Source organism: Xyrauchen texanus, chromosome 17 (genome assembly GCF_025860055.1).
Source record: "Xyrauchen texanus isolate HMW12.3.18 chromosome 17, RBS_HiC_50CHRs, whole genome shotgun sequence".
Lineage (NCBI taxonomy): Eukaryota > Metazoa > Chordata > Actinopteri > Cypriniformes > Catostomidae > Xyrauchen > Xyrauchen texanus.
The window spans coordinates 18,441,296-18,450,700 of NC_068292.1; positions in this window are offsets into that span (position 1 = coordinate 18,441,296).

Consider the following 9,405-nt stretch of genomic DNA (forward strand, 5'->3'; position numbering starts at 1 on the left):
CTGTAGGCGTTCGCGGTCAGCAAGGATGTTGCTCTACAGGGGAGTACAGGGCGGCCCCACCAGGTGGTAGGGCTTCCGGGGCATAGGTGGAGCGCAACTGCCCTATCCACCTGGGGAATCTGCGTGTATCCGTGGCGAGGCTGTGAGCGGCACCCGGAGCCCAGGAACCAGTTGTCCAACCGTGATGGCTGTGGGGAGGATGGAGGGTTCCAATCCAAGCCCACGCTAACGGCGGCCTGGGAAAGCATGTCGGTCATCTGCGCGTTGGCCTCAGCTTGGGTGTGCAGGCCCGAAAGCGGCAGCCCAGGGGAGTCCGATGCAGCGGTGCATTCCGGTCTCGAGAGGATAGGCAGACTGGCTGTGAGGCGAGCCGCTGTTACCTCGAGCACGGATGGGAGTCAACGAGCGGGGGGGTCCGAGGGGGCATACCCAGCGGAGCTGCACCCGCTGCCATCCCCAAATCGCCTCCATCGCCAACCGCATCGTCCTCAATCACGTGGGAAGAAGGAGCAATGCGGGGGGCGGCTGGAGTGACCGCAACGTTGTCATGGTCATGTTCTCGCAGTGAGAACATGAACCATCCACAAACACAGCCTGGGTGTGATCGCTGCCCAAACACACGAGACAACGCCTGTGGCCTTCTGAAGCGGAGAGCACTCTACCGCATCCAGAAACAAAACAGGGGCGGAAATCTTGAAAAAGATGCGCCTGAAAAGGCCGTTCAACGCCGCTGTGTTTTGCTCTTTTAGAGGTAATTACTCTTTTAATAAATAAAATCACTCTTTTTTTGAAAAAAACTCGTCTGAGTTTTGTCTGCGCTGTCAAAGCGCCCAGGGGCAAGAATGCACAGCCGTGCATGAAGGAGAAAGCTGCTGTTGTGCGCCGTCAGATCCAACAGCATGCAGAGCGTCAGAGGAATAACAGGAACTGAACTCCCGTATTTGCCCCGCTTAAATACCCGTATGTCCGGGGGCGGGACATGCAAATACCGTCTGCCAACTTCCCATTGGCCTTTTTTCATAGAACAGAGGTATATATCGGCGCTCAAGAGAGACCCCTAGTGTCGCTTCTCTGACACAACGTGGAGAAATTTAACCTTAAAACCCATATCTGTTTGGAAGAACATTTCACTCACTTTTAGCACCAGTCAGTGGACATTTCACTCTGAACTGCCCAATGTTCTTTGCATGGGAGAACATTGCGATGCCAGAGCACCCAGCGTCTTAAAACGCTTTTACTAAATTACTTTACATCCCTGGGCTTAACCAGTTAATAACATTAATTGCTGATGTGGATAGAAATGTGGTCCACTTTAAGAGACTGACAGACAGGCTCCGATGTGAAATCATCACTTCAAGTCAGAAATGTATCAAAGCGCTCAGGTTTAGGCTATAAATGATTTCATGGGAATCATTATGTGTGAATCATGTGATATATTAACTAAGACATTTCAAGAAGTGGAAAGTGTATAGGATGTCATATTTTAGTTAATGTTACACTTGATAAGCTCCGGATGCACACAATTTACATCTAGTGAAAATATTGGCTGCACTTGTTTCATTGGTTTCAAGTTGTTGTAATTTTGGATATGTTTATTTAAAATGTCACTTTATCCTTGTGAGTTTTGTATAATCAGTCATATATCTATTTTTTATATTATTTACATTTATGCATTTGTGAGACGCTTTTATCAAAAGCGACTTACAGAGCACTTGTTACAGGAGCAACCTGGAGTTAAGTTCCTTGCTCAAGGACACAATGGCAGCAACCAGCAACCTTCTGATTAACAGTTATGTGCTTTAGCCCACTACACCACCACCACTAGTAGCACATCCCTAATTCACAGTTAGCAGACTTTTTTTAAACCTACTTAGAGCTGTTCATACAGGATATGTTCTTTCTTACAAAAACAGATAGACAGTGCACAACAAAATGCAGGGATCTCAAGATATGTTTTTTGTTAATGTGCTTTTAACACTTTATCTTAAAAACAGGCCATTTATTATGAAAAAACAAATGGCCAAAGTCATCTGCCTGACTCAAATGTAGGCTACACAGACCAACAATAGACAAACAGAATGTGATGACATGTTCTGAGTGAACGGTTCCTAAGTTTACCTTGGAGAGACAAAATTGATTGTAAAATAGATCACTGTGTAAAGAAGGCCACAATATGACATTAAAACTGCCAATATATTGACATCTAAAGGCACTTTTTGAAATGTTTATTCAATGCTTTCTAGGGGCTTTTCTCAGCAGCTATTCATATTGAGCTAATTTATTATATTATATTATCAGAACATAATGTAATTAATTAATTAATTAAATGGCAGCCATATTTATTCTGCATTGTAGCTTTTGCCAACTCTTTTGTATCTCTTGTCAAGGTTAAAAGTTTTTTTGGATCACTTTTTTCTCCTGAGCAGTCTACTGTAAAATCCTGTTACTGTAAAACTGTGTCTGCACCCCAGTGGAGCATTGAACTGAATAGCATCACTGTCTGTCTTCCTCTCCTCACACCTCTTGATCCAGACCGCTATCCCGCTGACAGACGGTCTGGACCCTGTACATACGCTGACTGATCAGGCCACGGTGGCAACCTGGCAGAACCAGGGCCTGCCAGCTGATCGGTTGTCTGTTGAATATGCAGCCATCCTGACGACGGCCTCTGCTAGTGGATCCACAACAGCGAGCCAGCAAGTGGATCAGAAACCTAACCGGCCCAACTTGAGGGTGCTGCAGTATGGCCAAAGAGGGTAAAGTGTTAAAAGGTGTTTTCAGATAAAATTGTTTCGATGTTGCATTTTCTAGTTGTAAAATTTCCATCATGGAAATTTCCATTACCCTATTACCAAATTATTCTGTCATTAGTTGCTTTTGCATTTTTTCTGCATTGAAAAGTGCCTGTTCTCACAGTCATGTAGCTCTCTTTCTCTCTCTCTCTCTCTCTCTCTCTCTCTCTCTCTCTCTCTCTCTCTCTCTCCCTAGAGATAGGGAGATACAGACTTAAACAATAATTCATCTTTTTAAAACGGCAGTTTTTTGTCAGACAATGCAATTGTAGCTCGTCTTCTGCACTAGCATAATGCGCATGTAAACATGCTGAGAGTATTATTTCGATGCTGTAACTGGTCACCAAAGATTTTCACCCAAAAAAATGTCACCTGGTAACGTTGTCCCAGGCACTGCTGAGAGGGGCCTCACTGATTGCTGATGTTCTCTTACAGGTATCTGGATGTTATTAAGCAGGCTTTGGCCTGTGGTGAGGTGATCCTGATTAAAAACAAGAAGACATTGGACCCTCTCCTGGAACCACTGATTGGAAGACAGGTAGGCAAGTTTTGCTATCTCTGAATATCTGTCACTTTACTGTAAATAATTGTATTGTCTCAATTTGATTCTCTCATTGTACATATTGCAGTAATAAACAGCAAAGTACATATTGTTATGTACTTTCTGACCAGCAGATAATGTTGGCCTAGATCCTTTGAAGGTTAATTTTTCCAGGGAAGAAACGGTACTGAGCTCTAAAGAGCCCTATTTTTGCAATGACTCTCTGCAGTATGAAAACTAGAATGGAAGATGAATTAGTGTTGTGTGATTTGAATAGAGGTGAAGGCAGCGGTATTGATTCCTCACTCACAGAAGCTGATAAATGTGGTTTTGTTTGCTCGTTTTCTTTATGCGTGTTGAATACAGATAAGTTTCATGCAGCAGAGTGTTGTTTTAAATCAGAGAAAACTTTGGTATTATATTATATTATATTGTATTATATTATATTATATTTTAATAGTTCAGTGCTAAGATATGTAAAACATTTTAATAAAAAGAATTTTCAGCAAAATAATTTCATTTTCTTGCTAATCTAGTGTTTACTAAATGGGACTATAATTGCGACATTCCTCAATATTAATTTCTTAGATCTTATTTATCACGTCTTCATGCCTTTTGTCCTTTTTTGTAGCATTGTACCTCAGGGACACCTTCAGTCCCCCTCTTTGACCCATAACCATGGCCCGATGTTTAATTTGATTACAAGTATATTCCAGCACCTGACCCACACATCGGTCCATGCCTGTGATTAATCCGGCCAGCCGCGGCAGCCATGATGGATCTGGTGCGGCTTGCCGGCTGAAGTTCATTAATTATTGCAATGTTGCAGTGTGAAATAATGAATACTAATTATTCCTTTCATGTCTGATGGAGGAACATGAGCCAATCCATCAGCTGGGACTTTAATTTGGTGAAGTAATGGTTCTATCAATAGTACATTAATTCCATCTTTGGAAGATATAGAGCCGAAGACGACCCAGGTTTTGTGGAACCTTTAGCATGAGAGTTGTTGTCGTTGGCTGACAGGCGCCAGATAATTAGAGAAAAATTAAAAGCCAGCCAAGCCTGATTTAATTGAAATGCAAATTGGGATAAATATTGGCTGCTGGGAATAACATCTTCCAGTTTTATTTAACGACTTTTCCCTGTGGTGGCTATTGGGAGTTTTGTCATTCTTTTCTGTTTGCTTCAATCAGGCAGTTGCTGAAACGGGAGTATGGGTGAAGTGCTTTTTCCAGCTTTTAAAGTAGATGACTAGCTATTATCATCAAGCACTGTTTAGCACTTTTTACTCTAGACTTGCCTGAACACATCAACACAATGTGTTGTTCCCACAGGTACATCAGACTGGGTGATAAGGAGTGTGAATATAACCGCGGTTTCTGTCTCCTTTTACACACTAAGCAAGCCAACCCCCACATTTCCCCAGAGCTCCTGGTCCAGACCATGCTTATAAACTTCACTGTGACACATGGTCTTGAGGAGCAGCTCCTAGTACAAGTGGTAACACACGAAATACCCGAGCTGGAGATGATGAAGGTCAGTCAGTCACAGAGTCTCCTGTTTCACTGGAAGTCAAATGACAAAATAATGGTCATCTACAGCCTGTGATCAAAGACTTCACTCACATTGGCTATGTGAGATCCACAATAATCAAACTTTTGCTCATAATTCCCCCTTCTTCTTCTTCTCCGGTATTGGGCGTTTCCGCTCAATAGGTATGTGTTGTCGTCATTGATTGTTTTTATGTTCAACGTTAGGCTAACTGTGTGGCTCTGTTACCTTGTGTTAATGTTAGTTTCGTTCTCTTACGAGAGGTTCTCTCGTATTGCGTAAGCTAGCTTACGCTACGGAAAGATTAATCTTTTCTGAGATATTGAAGCCAAAAAATTATCCTTAATTTTGTATCCATTGTCAACGCAGTGCGGCAGCTGCAGACCTTGAGCGGGCTAGCTAGCGAGCTCATTGGTTGCTCTGCGGCAACTGCTGCAGCCTATAGACGAGCTTGGGCGAACTCGCATCCAATGAGAGGCGTCCGCGCGCTCACTGCATCAAAGCCCGCCAAAAGGGCGTGACTAGAGTGCATATAAGCGTAGTTCGTAGGCTGGAACCCTGATTTTCATCTCTTCAGCGAAGCTCTTCGCATCTCTGAACTGGAAGCCGCGTCGCCGTTCGAGGGGCATCTAGCAAGCGTGGACAGCGCTCGAAGAAGCCGGCCGTCTTCGCCACCTTCAGCCATCCTGCGAGCTATGCCATCCGGCGACGTATCCTTTTTTAGAGCAAGCTAAGTTCCTCAGCGAACTTCACAAAAGAGTATCGAGCGTCTTTTTAAAGATGCCTCGCACTTCCTGCGGCTCATACCGCGCTCCTCTCAGCGCCGGAGACCGACATATCATCTGCGCTCTCTGCCTGGGACTGGGGCATGCAGAGCTCGCCCTCGCTGACGGCGGATGCGACCTCTGCGAGGAGCTTCCGATGTCGACCCTGCGGGCTCGACTCGAAGTATGCAAAACCGGAGCTGCCGCGCCGCCTTCTGTTTCGCCGCGCCGCTCCCAAAGGCTGCCGGAACCGGTTTTAGAAGCGACTGTCTCGCCGGAGCCCCTCCCTCGAGCATCGCGTTCACCCTCCCCGCCCCCCCGGGACGCGCAGTTGCCGCCGAGCGGCCGCACTGCTGCCACCTCGGAGAGCGAGGCGGAGGACAAAGGCTGCTGTTCCATCATGGCTTCGGACAGCGAGGAGTGGTCACAAGCCTCCTCAACGGCCCAGGAATCCAGCAGGACCCGCGCCGAGTCGAAGGGGAACTGATCGCCTCCTCACACAGGCCGTCGACCGCCTCGGGCTCGAGTGGTCACCGCCCCTGAGCAGGCTCCCAACAGACTCAACGGCTGTTTTCTTCAAAGCCGTCACCGCGTGGCGCCCGCGGCCCGGGCCGCTCCCTTCCTGCCGGAACTCCACGCCGAGCTCTCTAAATCGTGGAACGCGCCTCTCTCGGCCAAGTGGCATTGTTGACCGTTTTTCGGAAGTCCAGAAAGCCACCCAAGCCATGAATCTCTTCCTGCCTCGCCGCGCTAGCTCCTCTGCAGGCCGCCCACGTAACCAGCCTCCTGCACGAGCATCTTCACAGCGCCCAGCTCAACAAAGCCAGACTTCCCAGTGCCGACAGGGCGGCCGCCCCAGATCGCGCTTAGACAGCCGCCGTAGACCACCGCCCCCCCGCGGGCCTCGGCCTAAGATTGCGCTGAAACCTGAACAACCAAAGTCCTCCTAGCTTTGTTGAACAAGCGACGGCTCAGTCCGCCGCGGCGGACCACCGTCAAAGCTTCGCCCCTGTCAGTCCCCTTCTCTCAGGCTACTGCAGTGGTGAATTTAGCAGCCAACAAGCCGGTGACACTGCCCGCTTGCCTGCACTCAAACGCCGTTTTCACGGCGACCCAAATAAATCTTGTAAAGAGCAAACATGTCTTATGTGTAGAAAAAGTGCCCACAACCCTGTGTTCGCCCCTACACACAAGCATAACACATCCCGTGCCCCTATCAGAGCACGCTCTCATAAAGCGGTTACGAACCACTCGAGCATCAGAGCGCAGAGCGCTCTGTATGCGGCAATCAGAGCGAATTGGCCATTCACCCTCTAGCGTTACGCTTCAAAGCGTGGGAAGCTATTCCAGGGATATCCAAGTGGGTGTTAAGCACAATACAACAGGGCTATTTGCTACAGTTCGATCGCTGCCCTCCTCGCTTCAGAGCGCAGCTCGAAACCACTGTGAACACGGAAGCAGCGTGCATGCTTCGTTCAGAAATAGCAAGCCTTCTGTGCAAAAGGGCCATAGAGAAAGTGCCACCCTCTCTGAGCGAGTCGGGGCTTTACAGCTGTTATTTTTTTGTTCCCAAGAAAGACGGCGGCCTCAGACCCATATTAGATCTCAGGGTTTTGAACAAGGTGCTTGCAAAAAGACCGTTCAAAATGCTTACAATCAGGAAACTCCTCGCGCATGTGCGCCAGGGGGACTGGTTTATTTCTCTCGATCTGAAAGATGCATACTTTCAGATTCAGATAAATCCCCGTCACAGGCCATTCTCGAGATTCGCCTTTGACGGCCAGGTTTATCAATACACCGTCCTTCCGTTCGGCCTGTCCTTAGCACCCCGTACTTTCACGAAGTGCATGGATGCGGTGCTCGCACCCCTGCGGAGTCAGGGTTTGCGAATTCTGAACTATTTGGACGACTGGCTGATTATGGCTCAGTCACATATGGAGTTTCTGTCTCACAGAGCAGTTCTCCTCAGCCATCTGAACAGTTTGGGTCTTGCAGTCAATTGGACCAAGAGCTCACTACAGCCCAGTCAGACAATTTCCTTCCTTGGGATAGAACTAGACTCCGTGGCAATGACGGCTCGCTTATCTACACAGCGCGCGCGCCATGTTCAGCGACTAGCCGCATCTTTTCAGATGAACAGCCTCACGCCTCTGAAGAAATTCCTGAGAGTGCTAGGTTACATGACCTCAGCCGCAGCAGTTCTTCAGCTGGGTTTACTGCACATGCGCCCGCTTCAGCATTGGCTAAGCACCCGCGCGTCTCGCCGGGCTTGGGCCACAGGCCGCCAGCCCATCAAAGTGACTCAGACCTGTATTTCAGCTCTGCAGCCTTGGACAGTGGCCGAGTGGTATCAGCGAGGAGTGACAATGGGAGCTGTATCTCGCCGAAAAGTCATCTCGACAGATGCGTCCAACACGGGTTGGGGCGCGGTCTGCGAGGGCTCTCCGGTTTTCGGCCTATGGTCAGTTCAGGAAAAGCTCCTTCACATAAATTGTCTGGAAATGATAGCGGTCGAGTACGCGCTCGTGCGCTTTCTCCCGGTCATTCAGGGTCACCACGTCCTGGTCCGTTCGGACAACAGATCTGTGGTATCCTACCTAAACCGTCAGGGCGGTGTCAGATCCAGGAACCTTTTCCATCTGACGGAACGCATACTGAGTTGGTCCCAGTGCCACCTGCGCTCGCTGAGGGCGATGCACGTGCCAGGCCACCTGAACGACGGCCTGGACAGACTGTCCAGAGACAATATTCCCCCAGAGGAATGGTCCCTGGACGCTCAAACATTCCAGATGTTATGGCACCTATTCGGCAGAGCAGAGATAGACCTCTTTGCGTCAGAAGAGAACTCTCACTGCCCGATATTTTTCTCGAAAAGCGAGGACGCGCTGGCCCAGGACTGGCCCAGGCGCCCGCTTTACGCTTTCCCCCCGTCTCGCTATTGCCACAGGTAATGCAGAGGATCAGGGAAACGCGTCACTCGGTGCTCCTCATAGCCCCGCGTTGGGAGAATCAGACATGGTTCCCGGAGCTTACGCAGCTGTCACTGACAGCGCCGTGGCCATCCCAGTGAGAGCAGATCTACTCTCTCAAGCTCGCGGCACAATCTGGCATCCCCACCCAGAGCGCTGGGCGCTGCATGCGTGGGTGATCAACGACTACCCGTCGCTCTGCCAGAAGGAGTAATAAATACCATTATACACGCTAGAGCCCCTTCCACAAGAAGACTCTATGTGTCAAAATGGTCTGTGTTCTCAAAATGGTGCACCGACAGAGACCTGGACCCGCGGACATGTGGGGTGTCGTCGCTGCTCGTATTTCTACAAGAGCTGCTGGATAAGGGCAGATCCCCATCCACGCTCAAAGTGTATGTGGCAGCCGTTGCGGCGTTCGCTGATCCCCTGCACGGCCAGTCATGGGGAAAAACGAGCTGGTCATCCGCTTCCTTAGGGGAGCTAGAAGGATGAACCCCGCGCCCCCATCGGTTCCTATCTGGGATCTTTCTATAGTTCTCGAAACTATGAAAGCCCCCCCTTTCGAACCACTTCAATCCGTGGATTTGAAATACCTTTCACTCAAAACCATTTTTCTGACTGCCCTGTCATCAGTCAAACGTGTGGGAGACCTTCACGCGCTGTCTGTCAGCGCTGCGTGTCTTGAGTTTGGACCAAGTGACTCCAAGGTCATTTTAAAACCTAGACACGGCTATGTTCCCAAGGTGATCGGTACTCCTTTCAGAGCACAGGTCATTTCCCTA